This window comes from Eucyclogobius newberryi, unplaced genomic scaffold, assembly GCF_026437365.1.
Source record: "Eucyclogobius newberryi isolate DKJ021-1_F unplaced genomic scaffold, fEucNew1.0.hap1 SCAF_10, whole genome shotgun sequence".
Lineage (NCBI taxonomy): Eukaryota > Metazoa > Chordata > Actinopteri > Gobiiformes > Gobiidae > Eucyclogobius > Eucyclogobius newberryi.
Genome location: NW_027315724.1, coordinates 2714547 through 2734627, shown reverse-complemented (window position 1 = coordinate 2734627; position 20081 = coordinate 2714547).

Here is a 20081-nt window from a genome sequence, read left to right as displayed (position 1 = left end):
GCTAACACTGTAGCATATGCTAACACTGTAGCATATGCTAACACTGTAGCATATGCTAACACAGTGAACAGGAGAATATCACATCTATGAAGGTCTAACATTATTCTTATAGACATTATGTACATACATTACATACATTAATGGGGTCTTCTTTTCACATCTTATTTTACACGGCAAATTTGAGGGCTTGAAAAGAAATACATTGAATATTTCACGGGTGATTTTTTAATTCTGAAATTATAAACATTATGAAAAATATGTAAGAAAAATGCAGTGGTTTAAATTCAGAGGGAAACAAATTCAAATAAATTTTTTCAAAGTCAATTCAGTGTCATTTAAAAATCAAATTCTGAATTTAACTCTGCATTTCTCCTCCTCCTCCTCTCTCATCTGTGTACTTTTATATCATCACGGTGTACTTTTATATCATATACCATCACTGTGTACTTTTATACCATCACAGTGTACTTTTATATCATATATCATCACTGTGTACTTTTATATCATCACAGTGTACTTTTATATCATATACCATCACTGTGTACTTTTATACCATCACAGTGTACTTTTATATCATATATCATCACTGTGTACTTTTATATCATCACAGTGTACTTTTATATCATATACCATCACTGTGTACTTTTATACCATCACAGTGTACTTTTATATCATATATCATCACTGTGTACTTTTAATATCATATATCATCACTGTGTACCTTTATATCATCTATGTGTACACTGTGTACTTTTATATCATCACTGTGTACTTTTATATCATCACTGTGTACTTTTATACAATGTTAAGGAATTGAAACGCATAAAAAAATCCTGATATGGAAAAATAAATGGGAAAACAAGAACATATAGTGTCTGCTTTATGACATAAGCAGACGCTCAATAACTCTTATTTACAGCTGTTATGTGGACAGAGAATATTGCACCAGGATGATTGACATTATGACAGTATTGCACATGGGTATGACAGTATTGCACATGGGTATGACAGTATTGCACATGGGTATGACAGTATTGCACATGGGTATGACAGTATTGCACATGAGTATGACAGTATTGCACATGGGTATGACAGTATTGCACATGGGTATGACAGTATTGCACATGGGTATGACAGTATTGCACATGGGTATGACAGTATTGCTCATGGGTATGACAGTATTGCTCATGGGTATGACAGTATTGCACATGGGTATGACAGTATTGCACATGAGTATGACAGTATTGCACATGGGTATGACAGTATTGCACATGGGTATGTCAGTATTGCACATGGGTATGACAGTATTGCACATGGCTATGACAGTATTGCAGATGGGTATGTCAGTATTACACATGTGTATGTCAGTATTGCAGATGGGTATGACAGTATTGCACATGGGTATGACAGTATTGCACATGGGTATGACAGTATTGCACATGGGTATGAGATAAACGCACATTCTTTTCCAAGAACCACTGTTTCTGAGATAACGTCACTCCTTCCAAATATTATGGCTAAGCATGGAGGAGCTAAACAGCTGATTGTGCACGTGGGTGCAGTGGACATGCGGCGGGAACAGACTGAAGTTTTGAAAAAAGACTTCTTGAAGTTATTCGACATGCTTGATAAAATGGAAATCAAAACATTCATAAGTGGACCTCTTCCAAACATCGACAAGAGGATAAACAAGTTTAGCCGGCTTCTTCAGCTGAACACATGGCGGTCCAAAGAGTGTTCCCCGAGAGGACTACACTATATTGAGAACTTCTATCTATTCTGGAAACGAGAGGACCTGTTTAAGAGAAATGGCCCCCACCTATGCAGAGGTGGAGTGAGGGTGCTGACAGAGAACCTGCTCCACGCTCTGAGGCATTGGACTGGGCCTGGACAGGGTCTTGAGCAGATAGTTAGAGAAGAGAGGAATGAGAGAAGAATTCATCAGCAGCTGCTCCACCACCACCAGCAAAGGATTCAGCTCCAGCTGCTCCACATTCACCTCCACCGCCTCCAGCAAAGGAACAGTCTTCAAAGGCCTTGGACCCATCTGTGACAAGCCCAACAACATCCCTGTCATCGCCCCTGCCTTCACACCAGCCCTGGGTTCCCCCTGCAACATCTACTCCCACTAAAGATTCATCATTCTCCTTCTCATCTCCACTCTCACCCATGGGCCTTCCCAGCCATTTTGAAAGTCTGAGTCAAATCAGGCATTAAGATGGCTCCACTCACACCCAATATAGCAAGGGCTATGTCAATACTTATCAACTCTTCCCTGCACAAGCCGACTACACCAACAAAAGCCCCACCACCCATCCCCCATCGCCTCTCACCTGGTCCCAAACTCTCCTTGGCTACAAAAGCCCCACCACCCATCCAATCTGGCCTTTCACCTGGTATCTCCCATAGCTAGGATGCACTGGGTCTCAGCGTTGCCGGGACTTATTGTCACAATAAAAATCAAACCAACCCGTGGCCCTATGTAAAAAGAGCCCCCCCTAGTGCTATTTCTATAGTCACATCATCACACAGATGGAAAAACAAAATGCGAGTCAGGCCCAATCTGAGAAATGTGATTCATATTCCCTGTGAAAAGATAAAGCCCAGTCTCACTGAAACTAGTCTGAAACTTGCTGTGCTAAATGTCAGATCCTTATCTAACAAATCTCTCTTAATTAATAATTTTATTTCTTCTTATAATCTTGATTTTATGTTTTTAACTGAAACATGGCTTGACAAAAACACAGGAAATGTAGTTCTGATAGAATCTGCTCCACCCAACTTTAAGTTTGAATCTGAAACACGAGAAAACAAAAAAGGGGGTGGAGTCTGTGCTGTCTTTAGAGATGAAATAATTACCCGCAGGTTGTCTTTTGGGGTGTTTTCATCATTTGAGTATGTATCCTTTAAAATGGAGCTAAAACGGTCTCCTTCCATTCTCTTCATTGTTTTATACAAGCCTCCCCAGCACTGCCAAAGTTTTATTGATGATTTTACTGAGATGCTTTCAGTCGTATGCACAGACTTTGATGGTTTGGTCATTACAGGTGATTTCAACGTGCATGTTGATAATATTTGTGACAGAAACGCTAAAGAGCTTGATGCTGTCCTTGAAACCTTCAGTCTTACTCAGCATGTGAGAGGCCCCACCCACAGCAAAGGACACACTCTAGATCTCATAATTACAAAGGGGGTAAATATTTCAAATGTTAATGTGATCGATGTTGCTCTGTCTGATCATTTCTGTGTCTTGCACATGGGTATGACAGTATTGCACATGGGTATGACAGTATTGCACATGGGTATGTCAGTATTGCACATGAGTATGTCAGTATTGCACATGAGTATGGCAGTATTGCACATGTGTATGTCAGTATTGCACATGGGTATGACAGTATTGCACATGGGTATGACAGTATTGCACATGGGTATGACAGTATTGCACATGGGTATGTCAGTATTGCACATGAGTATGTCAGTATTGCACATGAGTATGGCAGTATTGCACATGTGTATGTCAGTATTGCACATGGGTATGACAGTATTGCACATGGGTATGTCAGTATTGCACATGGGTATGACAGTATTGCACATGTGTATGTCAGTATTGCACATGGGTATGACAGTATTGCACATGGGTATGACAGTATTGCACATGGGTATGTCAGTATTGCAAATGAGTATGTCAGTATTGCACATGAGTATGGCAGTATTGCACATGTGTATGTCAGTATTGCACATGGGTATGACAGTATTGCACATGGGTATGTCAGTATTGCACATGGGTATGACAGTATTGCACATGGGTATGACAGTATTGCACATGGGTATGTCAGTATTGCACATGAGTATGTCAGTATTGCACATGAGTATGGCAGTATTGCACATGTGTATGTCAGTATTGCACATGGGTATGACAGTATTGCACATGGGTATGTCAGTATTGCACATGGGTATGACAGTATTGCACATGTGTATGTCAGTATTGCACATGGGTATGACAGTATTGCACATGGGTATGACAGTATTGCACATGGGTATGTCAGTATTGCACATGGGTATGTCAGTATTGCACATGAGTATGGCAGTATTGCACATGTGTATGTCAGTATTGCACATGGGTATGACAGTATTGCACATGGGTATGTCAGTATTGCACATGGGTATGACAGTATTGCACATGGGTATGACAGTATTGCACATGGGTATGTCAGTATTGCACATGAGTATGTCAGTATTGCACATGAGTATGGCAGTATTGCACATGTGTATGTCAGTATTGCACATGGGTATGACAGTATTGCACATGGGTATGTCAGTATTGCACATGGGTATGACAGTATTGCACATGTGTATGTCAGTATTGCACATGGGTATGACAGTATTGCACATGGGTATGACAGTATTGCACATGGGTATGACTGTCATGGGTATGACAGTATTGCACATGGGTATGTCAGTATTGCACATGGGTATGACAGTATTGCACATGGGTATGACAGTATTGCACATGGGTATGACTGTCATGGGTATGACAGTATTGCACATGGGTATGTCAGTATTGCACATGGGTATGACAGTATTGCACATGGGTATGACAGTATTGCACATGGGTATGACAGTATTGCACATGAGTATGGCAGTATTGCACATGTGTATGTCAGTATTGCACATGGGTATGACAGTATTGCACATGGGTATGACAGTTTTGCACATGGGTATGACTGTCATAGGTATGACAGTATTGCACATGGGTATGTCAGTATTGCACATGGGTATGACAGTATTGCACATGGGTATGACAGTATTGCACATGGGGACTCTTCTAGGACTCGGTACCGACTAGGGACATTTATTAAGAAACTTGCTGGCTTTACTACTGTGTTACTTTAAAGCATTTGTTGTTTATTGGGGCCTTTCTAAAATGTGTCTGAGTTATTCCCATTTCCTGGTTTGCACTGTACTATTGCCCTTGGTTCATATTCGTCTGACCAGTCAAATCATTAAATTGGTCAGCTATGAACGTGATCGAATTGTTTCCTCTTCCTGTTTAGCTTGGAGAGTATCCCATATCATACTCGCTCACATTCATCCCTGTCACGCAGTTTCATACTTCACACTTTAATGAACAAAGAACATAAATATACAAAAAAGACAAAACACGATCAGAGAAAGAAAAACAGACATCAATCCAAAGACATCCCACAAATCAATAAAAACTAAAACACAACTCAAACAAAAGTCCCACGTTGCACAAAGTCTGTCAAATTAGTTCATTTTCAAATTGAGTCTGAATGTGTTTTTTTTTTTTTTTCATTTGTTGAATGTCCAGTTTAATCTCAGTCCAGTCCTTAATCCTGGGTGGATCTTGTGTCATCAGGGCCTCAGGACTCTGTATTTGGGCCTCAGGACTCTGTATTTGGGCCTCAGGACTCTGTATTTTGGCCTCATGACTGTATTTGGGCCTCAGGTCTCTGTATTTGGGCCTCAGGACTCTGTATTTGGGCCTCAGGACTCTGTATTTGGGCCTCAGGACTCTGTATTTGGACCTCAGGACTCTGTCTTTGGGCCTCAGGACTCTGTATTTGGGCCTCATGACTGTATTTGGGCCTCAGGACTCTGTATTTGGGCCTCAGGACTCTGTATTTGGGCCTCAGGACTCTGTATTTGGGCCTCATGACTGTATTTGGGCCTCAGGACTCTGTATTTGGGCCTCATGACTGTATTTGGGCCTCAGGACTCTGTATTTGGGCCTCAGGACTCTGTATTTGGACCTCAGGACTCAGGACTCTGTATTTGGGTCTCAGGACTCAGGACTTTGTATTTGGACCTCAGGACTCAGGACTCTGTATTTGGACCTCAGGACTCTGTATTTGGGCCTCAGGACTCTGTATTTGGGCCTCAGGACTCAGGACTCTGTATTTGGGCCTCAGGACTCTGTATTTGGACCTCAGGACTCTGTATTTGGGCCTCATGACTGTATTTGGGCCTCAGGACTCTGTATTTGGGCCTCAGGACTCTGTATTTGGGCCTCATGACTGTATTTGGGCCTCAGGACTCTGTATTTGGGCCTCAGGACTCTGTATTTGGGCCTCAGGACTCTGTATTTGGGCCTCATGACTGTATTTGGGCCTCAGGACTCTGTATTTGGGCCTCATGACTGTATTTGGGCCTCAGGACTCTGTATTTGGGCCTCAGGACTCTGTATTTGGACCTCAGGACTCAGGACTCTGTATTTGGGTCTCAGGACTCAGGACTTTGTATTTGGACCTCAGGACTCAGGACTCTGTATTTGGACCTCAGGACTCTGTATTTGGGCCTCAGGACTCTGTATTTGGGCCTCAGGACTCAGGACTCTGTATTTGGGCCTCAGGACTCTGTATTTGGACCTCAGGACTCTGTATTTGGGCCTCAGGACTCTGTATTTGGGCCTCAGGACTCAGGACTCTGTATTTGGGCCTCGGGACTCTGTATTTGGGCCTCAGGACTCAGGACTCTGTATTTGGGCCTCAGGACTCAGGACTCTGTATTTGGGCCTCAGGACTCTGTATTTGGACCTCAGGACTCTGTATTTGGGCCTCAGGACTCTGTATTTGGGCCTCAGGACTCAGGACTCTGTATTTGGGCCTCAGGACTCTGTATTTGGGCCTCAGGACTCTGTATTTGGGCCTCAGGACTCAGGACTCTGTATTTGGGCCTCAGGACTCTCTCTGGCGCCTCCTCCTGCAGCAGAGAAAAAGGCACAAAATGCACCGACGATCAAGGACTGGACTGACATTATACTGGACATTCATAAAATGGAAAAGAAACATTTGGACTTAATTTGGACATATTTGACGGACTGTGGACTAAATGCGGCAATTTCATGTTTTTTTTCCTAAATCATTTTGTAGGATGTCTACCATTTTCGATTCATGTCTGTTATCTCTCTGGTCTTTTTCTCCACTGTGTTTGAAGACAAAAATAATCTACTTGATCTAGATTATATTCAAGTAGTAATAATAATGTTACTTAAGTAGAAGTACCAGGTACTGTGTGTGTAAATACATCACTGTGCCAGAGCAGAGAGGGAAGGGCACTGAACATGTATGGTGTCCATATTAGCTGTATATTACGGCAGTTTGGAACCTTTCAAGCTGTGTTATATATACAAGCAGAAATATATATGCCAGATCAATTATGCAGAGAGGGTTCATTATTCATTTGTCCTTGCAGGATGAGCCAAAACAAATGTCAGCCAACTCACAAACGACTTACCTTAAGACGAGGCCACATTCATGAGATATTTACATGTCATTGTGCTTCAGGGCGGGACAAAGCACAGTCCAGGCCTAGAACAGTACGTTTAGTGGAGCGTAACTGTATTATTATGTTCATAGTTCATATACTCACCAGAGTCATGACACTGTCATTACACTGTCAGAGAAATAAACCAGAGTAAATTCATTTTTCTTATTTTTTATTGAAATAAGTATAATGTTCAGTATAGTGTTCGGTTTGCAGACAATGGACACTTAAAATAACCTGCACATACATATTTACCGGACTTTAAGCCGCCGCTTTTCCCCCACACTTTGGCTTTTCCCCCACACTTTGGCTTTTCCCCCACACTTTGGCTTTTCCCCCACACTTTGGCTTTTCCCCCACACTTTGGCTTTTCCCCCACACTTTGAACCCTGCGGTCATTATAACGGAGCGTCTAACTTATAGATTTTTACAGGCAAACGGCCACCAGGGGGCAATCTAGCAGGAAGCTCAAACATTTGACACACTGTAGAAGAAGACGTCAGTGGAAGCTCTGTCCAAGGGACACGGTCGGCACTAAGTCATATAGGGAATCTCAGGCTAACCCTAACCTTGACCCCAATGCTAACCCTGACCCCAACCCTAACCCTGACTCTGACCCCAACCCTGACCCTAACCCTGACCCCAACCCTAACCCTGACCCTAACTTTGACCCCAACCCTAACCCTGACCCTAACCCTGACCCAAACCCTGACCCTAACCTTGACCCTAACCCTGACCCTAACCTTGACCCCAACTCTAACCCTGATCCTAACCCTGACCCTAACCTTGACCCCAACGCTAACCCTGACCCCAACTCTAACCCTGACCCTAACGCTGACCCCGACCCTAACCCTGACCCCAACCCTGACCCTAACCCTGACTCCAACCCTAACCCTGACCCCAACCCTGACCCTGACCTTGACCCCAACTCTAACCCTGATCCTAACCCTGATCCTGACCCTGACCTTGACCCTAACCCTAACCCAGTGTCTGAAGCGTGTCGAGGGCCGCCATATTGGATTCCGTCCCGATCCCTATGAACAAGAGGCGACCCAGGGGACACGTCCTGTTTTCTGTAGTTTAAGCTTCAAAACGCTGTGTGTTTTACTACAATCCGACTTATATTCACAGAGAAATGAGTCTAATTAATAACGCAGCGCAGCAGCGGACTGCAGGTACGGCCCCGGTTCAAAAGACGCATCATCAGTGTTTATGTGGTCTAGTGTTACATCGTGGGCCCCTGCGGTTTATGGTCAGGAGCGGCACGAATATGGACAAGTTCTATTTCCTTTGTAAATATCTTGTGCGTGGCTTTGATTCAGAAGCTGTCGCCATCACAGGGACTTTCAATAAGGTTTCACTATTGGTCTCCTTTAAGTCTCATTCAAACGGTTTCCTTCCCGTGCATCAGCAGAGGCAATTCTGATATTGTGTAGGTTCACTCTGTATCTACTGCGTTGTATCAATGAAATTTCCCCATGTGTGGACAATAAAGGATTATCTTATCTTATATACATTACCTTTATGAGTAATAACTTCTAACCATTGGTTTAAAGCCAAAAGAATAACTTGAGTAAAATAAACCTTAACAGCAGACTATATTTGGTTTAAAGGGCTGTAAAGGGGCCAAAGTGTGGGCCCCACAGATCAGTGTGGGCCCCACAGATCAGTGGTATTGAGGCCTCTGTCTGAAGAGCAGATCCTGTTGTCACGTGGTTCAAGGAGACTTTAACCATGGTCAAAAGCACAACTGTTTTTTTGGCAACTGGGGCGTATGACCGTGGAACTGACCAAACAGTGGAACTGACCAAACAGTGGACAGTGAAGTGACCGCCAGAGGAGCACAACCAGATACACACAAGAACTAGAGCTCCAAGTATTGGCCATGACTTGAGAAACATGGCGTGAGGGCGGAGCTCCCTTCACACATGGGACAGCTCCAGGACCGGGACTAAAGAAGAAGAAGAGGTTTATAAAGGAATGAATAATCTAATAAAAGTATTATTATGAGAGAACATACAAACATACTCCTGCATCCAAAGAGTGTTCAGTGCATTCATTCCTTCATTTTCTCCCGTTTGTTCCTGTTTGAAGTCGCGGGTGAGTCTGTCCCAGTGACTTTGGGCCTTAGGCGGGTTCACCCTGGACAGGGGCCAGATCGTCACAGAGACACACAGAGACAGAGACACACAGAGACAGACAGAGACACACAGAGACACACAGAGACACACAGAGACACATAGAGACACAGAGTCACACACACACACACACACAGACAGACACACACACACACACACACACACACTCACACACACACACACACACAGACAGACACACACACACACACACTCACACACACAGTGCAGTGGGTGCAGTAGGTGCAGTGGGTGCAGTAGGTGCAGTAGGTGCAGTGGGTGCAGTGGGTGCAGTAGGTGCAGTTGGGTGGGTGCAGTGGGTGCAGTAGGGGCAGTAGGTGCAGTGGGGTAGGTGCAGTGGGTGCAGTAGGTGCAGTAGGTGCAGTAGGTGCAGTGGGTGCAGTAGGTGCAGTGGGTGCAGTGGGTGCAGTGGGGTAGGTGCAGTGGGTGCAGTAGGTGCAGTAGGTGCAGTGGGGTAGGTGCAGTGGGTGCAGTAGGTGCAGTGGGGTAGGTGCAGTGGGTGCAGTAGGTGCAGTAGGTGCAGTAGGTGCAGTGGGTGCAGTAGGTGCAGTGGGTGCAGTAGGTGCAGTAGGTGCAGTAGGTGCAGTAGGTGCAGTGGGGTAGGTGCAGTGGGTGCAGTAGGTGCAGTAGGTGCAGTGGGTGCAGTAGGTGCAGTGGGTGCAGTGGGTGCAGTAAGTGCAGTAGGTGCAGTGGGTGCAGTAGGTGCAGTAGGTGCAGTAGGTGCAGTAGGTGCAGTAGGTGCAGTAGGTGCAGTGGGGTAGGTGCAGTGGGTGCAGTAGGTGCAGTAGGTGCAGTGGGTGCAGTAGGTGCAGTGGGTGCAGTGGGTGCAGTAAGTGCAGTAGGTGCAGTGAGTGCAGTGGGTGCAGTAAGTGCAGTAGGTGCAGTAGGTGCAGTGGGGTAGGTGCAGTGGGTGCAGTAGGTGCAGTAGGTGCAGTGGGGTAGGTGCAGTGGGTGCAGTAGGTGCAGTGGGTGCAGTAGGAGCAGTAGGTGCAGTGGGGTAGGTGCAGTGGGTGCAGTAGGTGCAGTGGGTGCAGTAGGTGCAGTGGGTGCAGTAGGTGCAGTAGGTGCAGTAGGTGCAGTAGGTGCAGTAGGTGCAGTGGGTAGGTGCAGTGGGTGCAGTAGGTGCAGTGGGTGCAGTAGGTGCAGTAGGTGCAGTAGGTGCAGTAGGTGCAGTGGGGTAGGTGCAGTGGGTGCAGTAGGTGCAGTAGGTGCAGTGGGTGCAGTAGGTGCAGTAGGTGCAGTGGGGTAGGTGCAGTGGGTGCAGTGGGTGCAGTAGGTGCAGTAGGTGCAGTAGGTGCAGTAGGTGCAGTGGGGTAGGTGCAGTAGGTGCAGTGGGTGCAGTAGGTGCAGTGGGTGCAGTAAGTGCAGTAGGTGCAGTGGGTGCAGTGGGTGCAGTGGGTGCAGTGGGTGCAGTAGGTGCAGTAGGTGCAGTGGGTGCAGTAGGTGCAGTAGGTGCAGTGGGTGCAGTGGGGTAGGTGCAGTGGGTGCAGTAGGTGCAGTAGGTGCAGTGGGTGCAGTAGGTGCACTGGGGTAGGTGCAGTGGGTGCAGTAGGTGCAGTAGGTGCAGTGGGTGCAGTAGGTGCAGTAGGTGCAGTGGGGTAGGTGCAGTGGGTGCAGTGGGTGCAGTAGGGGCAGTGGGTGCAGTGGGTGCAGTGGGTGCAGTAGGTGCAGTAGGTGCAGTGGGTGCAGTGGGTGCAGTGGGTGCAGTGGGTGCAGTGGGTGCAGTAGGTGCAGTGGGTGCAGTGGGTGCAGTGGGTGCAGTGGGTGCAGTAGGTGCAGTGGGTGCAGTGGGTGCAGTGGGTGCAGTGGGTGCAGTGGGTGCAGTAGGTGCAGTAGGTGCAGTGGGTGCAGTGGGTGCAGTGGGTGCAGTGGGTGCAGTAGGTGCAGTGGGTGCAGTGGGTGCAGTGGGTGCAGTAGGTGCAGTGGGTGCAGTGGGTGCAGTGGGTGCAGTGGGTGCAGTGGGTGCAGTAGGTGCAGTGGGTGCAGTGGGTGCAGTGGGTGCAGTGGGTGCAGTAGGTGCAGTAGGTGCAGTGGGTGCAGTGGGTGCAGTAGGTGCAGTAGGTGCAGTAGGGTCATGGAACGCTCATTAAGCCTCAGTGTGTTCTGCAGAAGCGTGGTTCTCTTCCTGCTCTTCACCAGTGGTAGAATTGTCTTCATTCTGATGTGACTCTGAGGGTGAAGTCTGCTTTTTGAACAAATAGATGCAATTTAATTGAATCTGGGGAATTTTAGTGAAGGATATTTGAGGTATACGACCCTCATTCATTGAAAGTAAATGTGTTAATGTTGTTGTGAATGGTTCCAACTTGTTAATTGTGATGTCATAATCACGTCATTGTCATCAAATTTCATATTTTTTATCATTTAATATTCCATTTTCATCATAAAAATGTTGCGTCTCAACCTTTCATCTGGCAGAGCGCGCGTGATGTGAATCCGGCATATGTCTCCTCCTGTCTCTGCCCCATCTGTCCCAGTGTCTTTTGAATTTGTCCATGTTCAAGTTCAATGTAAAAGTCAGTTTTTCCATTTTATAAATGTCCAACTTGATCTTAGTCCAGTCGTCCACAGTCGGTGCAGTTCTCATCCACGTCTTTGTTACTTCCCTTTTCACTGGAGCCAAAAGTACGATCCATAGGTATCGATTCACCAGCTGAATCACTGGAGTCCTACATCCAAGGTACATGATTCCAAAGTCAAATAGAATATCGGTGTCAAAGACAATCCTCCTCATTGACCTCACTGACCTCAGTCCATTATATGTGGTCAGTCCCAAAACACGGTAATGATGACCACACTTTCTCCAGCAGGACATTATAGTGTTATTACTGTAATATTATCTGTTGTGAATACTGCTATTATTAGGCCCGAGCGCCACAAGCTGGCGAGAGGCCTACTAGTCTCGTAAGGCCGTGCGAAGCACGGCTGCGAAAGTGCGCACGTAGTGCGCACGAAATCGAGCGCGAAGCGCTCGCCCACTTCCAAACACTCACTAACGCACTCCTCCACTCATGCACGCCCCGTGCATACTAATTAGTTGTAGGAAAATGGAACATTACCGTTGTAAACGGGCGAAGCCCGTGCAAAAGTTCGCACTAAACGGGCACTTTACATTGGGATGACGACCGCGAAGCGGTCGTCATCCCCATATAAAGCACTCATTTGCGCTAAGTAGCTCACGAATACGTTCCCCATCTCTTGCATGTTCCGTGCATATAAGCATGTAATGCAAAAATTGAACATTATTACTGTATAGAGGGCCAAAAACACAAAGTGGGCGGAGCCCACTCAAAATTATCGAAAGTACCTGTCAGTGACCAGGGACCCACACCATGAGGTAGGAAAGCGCGAGCGCTTTCCGAAAATGTATAGTTTATGATATTTGAAAAATGGGAAACATTGTTTTCACATTGGAATATTCTTCTTCTTCTTCTCGGGACCAACCCCCCTATTTTTCACCCAGTGAACATTGACGAAAAGTCACAAAAATTTGCACACCTCTAAAAATCGTGCCTCTCTACATTCTGGCTATTTCCCTTTTCTAAAATAAAAAAAGATTGGCGCGTCAGCGCCCCCAAATGTACCAAAAATGCATTGAGAGATGGGAAATGACCCAAAAAAAATCTGATCGTAGAATCATGAAATTTGGCGCAGAGGTAGATGGTGACAAGAGAAGTAAAATATATTATTACGGCAACGCCGTCCGCCCAACCAAATGTCAGCCATATTGCTTCAAAAATGGCTAAACATGACTTCGGAGTTTTTCCAAACGTCGTACTTTTACGAACTCCTCCCAGGGCGTTGGCCCTAAAAAGCTGAAATTTGGTGAAAATGCTACTGAGGAGTGGGGCATCAAAAGTTATCCAAATTACATTGATACGTGTCACGGTCTCTGTGCGGCGAAGCCGCAAACTGTAGCAAAAATTTCAGAAATCTCCCAAATTTTACATTTCTGCGCAGATAAAGTCCGAATTGCGTCAAATTAGAATCAGTTGTTAAACTCTTTGCCCTAAACCTACTTGAAGTGAAATAAATTAATTTGGAGCCACAGCGCCCCCTACAGATTTTATATGGAGGTTAAATGTTTAGTTTTGCGAAATTATATGAAATTTGACACACAAATCAATTTTAGCATCCCCATCAAAAAAGTCAATGAGACCCATGTCATAATTGTTATGGCGTTGCCGTAACGATGACCAAAACCTTCCATGTTATTCCAATGGGGAAATCGCCAGAACATGTTTACACTTTAGACTTTCACAAACTCCTCTTAGGGCGTCAGCCCTATTAACCTGAAATTTGGTGAGATTCATCTTCAGGGGTGAACCGTCAAACGTTATTCACATTTTTATTCAAAGAGTCATGGTGTCTGTGCGGCAAAGCCGCACATTTTGCCAAGAATTCAAAATAAAATAGCTTTTTGATGGTAAAACAAAGGGGAGAAGATGTGACAGCGTCACAGATTCAGCAGTAGGCGTAATAACAGGACAATTGGGGCGCGTTAGCGCCCCCTCCTCTTGCGGCGTGGCGGCGGCGTAGCGAGGGCCGATCATTGCCGCTTGCGGCAATATTTATAATTATTATGCTATAATTATAATTCTAACTATAATTATAATAATCAATATTATTTTATTTATTTCTTAATTTGTTGACAGTGCTGGTAAGTAAGTGTCTGTAAGTGTCAGTAAGTGTCAGTAAGTGTAAGTAAGTGTAAGTAAGTGTTAGTAAGTGTCAGTAAGTGTCAGTAAGTGTAAGTAAGTGTCAGTAAGTGTCAGTAAGTGTCAGTAAGTGTCAGTAAGTGTCAGTAAGTGTAAGTAAGTGTCAGTAAGTGTCAGTAAGTGTAAGTAAGTGTAAGTAAGTGTCAGTAAGTAAGTGTCAGTAAGTGTCAGTAAGTGTAAGTAAGTGTAAGTAAGTGTCAGTAAGTGTCAGTAAGTGTAAGTAAGTGTCAGTAAGTGTCAGTAAGTGTAAGTAAGTGTAAGTAAGTGTCAGTAAGTAAGTGTCAGTAAGTGTAAGTAAGTGTCAGTAAGTGTAAGTAAGTGTCAGTAAGTGTAAGTAAGTGTCAGTAAGTGTCAGTAAGTGTCAGTAAGTGTAAGTAAGTGTAAGTAAGTGTAAGTAAGTGTCAGTAAGTAAGTGTCAGTAAGTGTCAGTAAGTGTCAGTAAGTGTCAGTAAGTGTAAGTAAGTGTCAGTAAGTGTCAGTAAGTGTCAGTAAGTGTAAGTAAGTGTCAGTAAGTGTCAGTAAGTGTCAGTAAGTGTAAGTAAGTGTCAGTAAGTGTCAGTAAGTGTAAGTAAGTGTCAGTAAGTGTAAGTAAGTGTCAGTAAGTGTAAGTAAGTGTAAGTAAGTGTCAGTAAGTGTCAGTAAGTGTAAGTAAGTGTTTATAAGTGTTTCCCCTGTATGTTTGTAATAAAAACCTTTAACATGGACAATGTTTTAAAAATTATGCCAAAATGATCTTTCAGTTTGAACTGATAATTGCCTTTTGGGATTTCTAGTACTACATAAACTTACATTAATATGTAAATCTGTTTCATAAACTGATATATAAAGTGTGGAAGAGAGATGCTTTAATGGAGCTTTGTCCTGTGTCGTGTGAACTGTCTATTGTTTTGTATTGTATTGTATTGTATTGTATTGTATTGTATTGTATTGTATGTATTGTATTGTATTGTATTGTATGTATTGTATTGTATTGTATGTATTGTATTGTATTGTATTGTACTGTACTGTATTGTATGTATTGTATTGTATTGTATGTATTGTATTGTATGTATTGTATTGTATTGTATTGTATGTATTGTATTGTATTGTATGTATTGTATTGTATTGTATTGTATTGTATGTATTGTATTGTATTGTACTGTACTGTACTGTACTGTATTGTATGTATTGTATTGTATTGTATGTATTGTATTGTATTGTATTGTATTGTATGTATTGTATTGTATTGTATTGTATGTATTGTATTGTATTGTACTGTACTGTACTATATTGTATGTATTGTATTGTATTGTATGTATTGTATTGTATTGTATGTATTGTATTGTATTGTATGTATTGTATTGTATTGTATTGTATTGTATGTATTGTATTGTATTGTACTGTACTGTACTTTATTGTATGTATTGTATTGTATTGTATGTATTGTATTGTATTGTATGTATTGTATTGTATTGTATTGTATTGTATGTATTGTATTGTATTGTATGTATTGTATTGTATTGTACTGTACTGTACTGTATTGTATGTATTGTATTGTATTGTATGTATTGTATTGTATTGTATGTATTGTATTGTATTGTATGTATTGTATTGTATTGTATGTATTGTATTGTATTGTATGTATTGTATTGTATTGTATGTATTGTATTGTATTGTATGTATTGTATTGTATTGTATGTATTATATTGTATTGTATTGTATGTATAACTACCTTTTGTATGATGTGTTTTGAACCCCCTCGATAATTAGAGGACACGTCTCAAAGGACTTTCTATTAAATAAATAAATTATAAAAATTGAATAAAGAAAATAATGAAATGTGACACATGGTCCTCTATGTTTTTTTGTGATGCCTTTTTCCTGCTGCCAAAAGTCATTCCCAGTCCAATATTTCTTAACAACAGGAAAACTCCCTCCATGTTGTTAAATTCAATTCAATTCAATTCAATTCAATGTATTTTTGTAAAGCCCAAAATCACAACAGCAGTTGTCTCGAGGGCGACAGTGAAAAAGAGATTAAACAATGTTCATAGGAACTTGGCAATGTCCCAGTCCTCTGTCCTTAGTCCCTCCTTCTCGTCCAGGAAACACTACAAAACCTCTTTGGGAAAAAGTAGAAACCTGGAGGAGTTCCACATGAAGGAGAGAACCAGTTCTTCAGGAGGAGAACCAGCTCTTCAGGAGGAGAACCAGTTCTTTAGGAGGAGAACCAGCTCTTCCAGGCAGATGAAGTGTGTTCATATGGAGTAGAGACTGTTTCTCCAGGGACTCGAGGAGCATCTGGGTCCACAGGTCATCCTGTCCCACTCCCCCCAGAGTGGGACAGGAGTGAGTGAGACTCTTGGGACCACCAGAAGGCTCTACCTCCTACTGTGCTTTTAGAGACTCTTGGGACCACCAGAAGGCTCTACCTCCTACTGTGCTTTTAGAGACTCTTGGGACCACCAGAAGGCTCTACCTCCTACTGTGCTTTTAGAGACTCTTGGGACCACCAGAAGGCTCTACCTCCTACTGTGCTTTTAGAGACTCTTGGGACCACCAGAAGGCTCTACCTCCTACTGTGCTTTTAGAGACTCTTGGGACCACCAGAAGGCCAGCATTTAGAGAGTGAAGAGCGCTGTTTGGATGAGATGGTTCTATAGCATCTTTGAGGTGGGAGGGGCCATGTCATTTATGGTTTTGTAAGTCAGGAGGAGGAGTTTAAATGTGATTCTAAACTGGACAGGAGCCAGTGAAGAGACTCCAGCACCGGTGTAATGTGCTCTCTTCTTTTAGTTCCTGTTTGTAATCTTGCTGCTGCATTTTAACCAGTTAAAGTTTTTTATGGAGCTTTTAGGACCTGCTGTGAGCAGGAGTTACAGGAGAATCTAGACGTTACAAATGCAGGAGACGTTTCAGCTTCACTTTTAGGCCGGATTCTTCTGATTTTAGTCAGGATTCTTCTGATGCATTAGGCATCATTGAAATAGTGATGCCTAATGCGTTTGTGCCTGTTTAAGCTGCTAATAATGTTAGGAAATGTAGAACTTATAAAATAAAATGTCCATGCCCAAAATCTTGCTCCGTCTGTCTGTGTGTGTGTGTGGTGTGTGTGTGTGTGTGTGTGAGTGTATGTGTGTGTGTGTGTGTGTGGTGTGTGTGTGTGTGTGTGAGTGTGTGGTGAGTGTGTGTGTGTGTGTGTATGTGTGTGTGTGGTGTGTGCGTGAGTGTGTGTGTTTGTGTGTTTGTGTGTGTGTGTGTGTGTGGTGTGTGCGTGAGTGTGTGTGTGTGTGTGTGTGTGTATGTGTCTGTGTGTGTGTGTGTGTGTTTGTGTGTGTGTGTGTGTATGTGTGTGTGTGGTGTGTGTGTGTCGGCTGGACTGTCCCATGATGCAACACTGAGGGGGAGGAGCCTGTAACATGGTGCTGAAAGTGAAACGCACCATCAATCAAAGCAGTAGGATGGTGGCCATGTCAAGTCATGAGTCAGGTCTGCGTAAAGGCGTGCCATGGATCTCAGTTGTTGTTAGTGATAAAGTTAACTCTAACCTCATTGTGTGACAACCTGAAAGTTCATCTCTGACGCACTTCTGGACCAGGTTGACGGTCACGGCGTTGTGCATGGCCCTGCTAAAGCCCGCCCCCTTAGATCCTCACGTGTGATTGGTCAGCGGGGGGCGACCTGCCTTCATTACCTCCAATCAGAAACGCTGTGCTTCAGAGTCCAGTCTGACACATCATAAACGGGTTATAACGCTAAACTGAGCTTCGTGAGGATTATGATGATGTTTGACTTTGTGTCAAATCATTTGCACTTCAGATAATGTTATTATTGTTCTGTTTGTGTCTGATTTGTGTAAACACTGACTTCTCTACAATTGGTTGAATGTGAACAGGACCGGTTCTCCGGTTTGCCTGGTGTGCCTGTAAACGTTGTGATTGTCTTGACTAATACTCTCTGAAGCCCAAACTTTTCCTTTTACTGCACTTGAACTGTCACTTTTCTGGTTTTTAACCTTTACATTATTGAATGAATGCAATATATATTTGTTAAAGAGCATGTGGAACATTCCAAACACAGCAACAGCAGATACAGCACCACTTCAAATCAGGAAATACAAAGGTTGCTGGTGATGCAGTGGTTGAGGACGGTGTCATGAGTTCGATTCCAGCCCTTGACCATATGCTGAATGTCTATACCCTCTCTTTCCCTGTTTTCTGCTGCAACTGTCCTGTCTAGTAGAGCCTTTTGGACTAAAAATCTTGCCAAGAAGATTTGCAAACACATCAAAAAGTCACCATGACGCTTCATATGTCCCATTTAAAGCGCACATAACCGTACTACAGTGTGGATGGGTTTTCTGTGAGGCTCAAATGGAAGTCTACTGAAGCAGAATATTTCCAAAACAGCCCAAACTATTCCTGACTGCCTTCCCTCTCCCTCTGAGCTCAGACGCTTCCCCCTCTGACCCTCGCAGCATGACCCGCTGTTAAGTCTCTGTAATTAGGGCTTCAAACGGCAAGACTTTAAAGGCTGATAAAAGGGGGCCCCTAACCTCCTGGGCCCCCTCCAGGACCCCAACCAAGGCCCGTATAGCCTTGCTTATTGGAGCAGACATGAGCTAGCCTCAGCCCTGACAACATACTTTGACAATTGAGTTCCTTGTACCTTTTGTGTGTTTTGTGTTGGCTGTACAATGGTTTGAATATGATCAGGGTGAGTTTAACCAAGTCTTGAGTGACTGCTCAATTCAAATGGCCACGTGTCAGAAATCAGGAGACAAAACAAAGTGGCATGGGATGTGCTTGTTTGACTGTAATAATAATTATAATAATTTCCTACATGTAACACGTTTACATGTAGGAAAACCAGATCAGTGGTTCTCCCAAAACCACTTGGCGCATGTGGCCATGAAAATGTCAGACATCTTTTGACGTGGACTCTCGTTTTCGATCAGCAGAGATCACAAACTACACTAGCATATGGGCTTTTGTTTTGATCTGCTACGTTAAAATTAAAATGAAAAGTACCTTTGATCCATAAAAACAATGAACAGAACCGGTGACAAAGCACAACCCTGACGAGTCCCTCACTGGGAACAGGTCTGACTTACTGCAGTGAACACATCTCCTGCTCCTGTCAGACAGGGACCGGACAGCCCTGAGCAAACCTTGCCCCAAGTGGAGGAGTTCAAGTATCTCGGGGTCTTGTTCATGAGTGAGGGAAGGAGGGAGCGTGAGATTGACAGTTGGATCGGTGCAGCGGCTGCAGTGATGCAGTCGCTGCATCGACTGTTGTGGTGAAGAAGAAGCTGAGTCGAAAGACAAAGCTCTGGATTTACCAGTCGCTCTACGTTCTGACCTCACCTATGGTCATGAGCTTTGGGTAATGACTCAAAAGGACAAGATCGCGGATACAAGCGGTCGAAATGAGTTTCCTCCGCCGTGTGGCTGGGCGCTCCCTTAGAGATAGGGCGAGGAGCTCAGTCACACGGGGAGAGCTCAGAGTAGAGCCGCTGCTCCTCCAGCATCTGTCCCGGATGCCTCCTGGGCGCCTCCCTGGGGAGGTGTTTTGGGCATGTCCCACCGGGAAGAGGCCCCGGGGAAGACCCAGGACACGCTGGAGGGACTATGTTTCTCGGCTGGCCTGGGAACGCCTCGGGATCCCCCAGAGGAGTCGGAGGAAGTGTCTGGGGAGAGGGAAATCTGTTAGTCCGTGCGTAGACTGCTGCCCCCGCGATTGGCCTCGGATAAGAAGAAGAAGATGGATGGATGGATCCAGCTGAGTGATGTGCTGGACACTTGTAAAAACGATCAACATAATACGAGCCAGAGGACGATACCTCAGAGAACGCTTTCTTAGCCGAAGTGGATTCTGAATATGTGATGTATTCTACCACTCTGAAGTGCGCTGGCCTCAGTGCTCCAGTGGGTTTATGCGC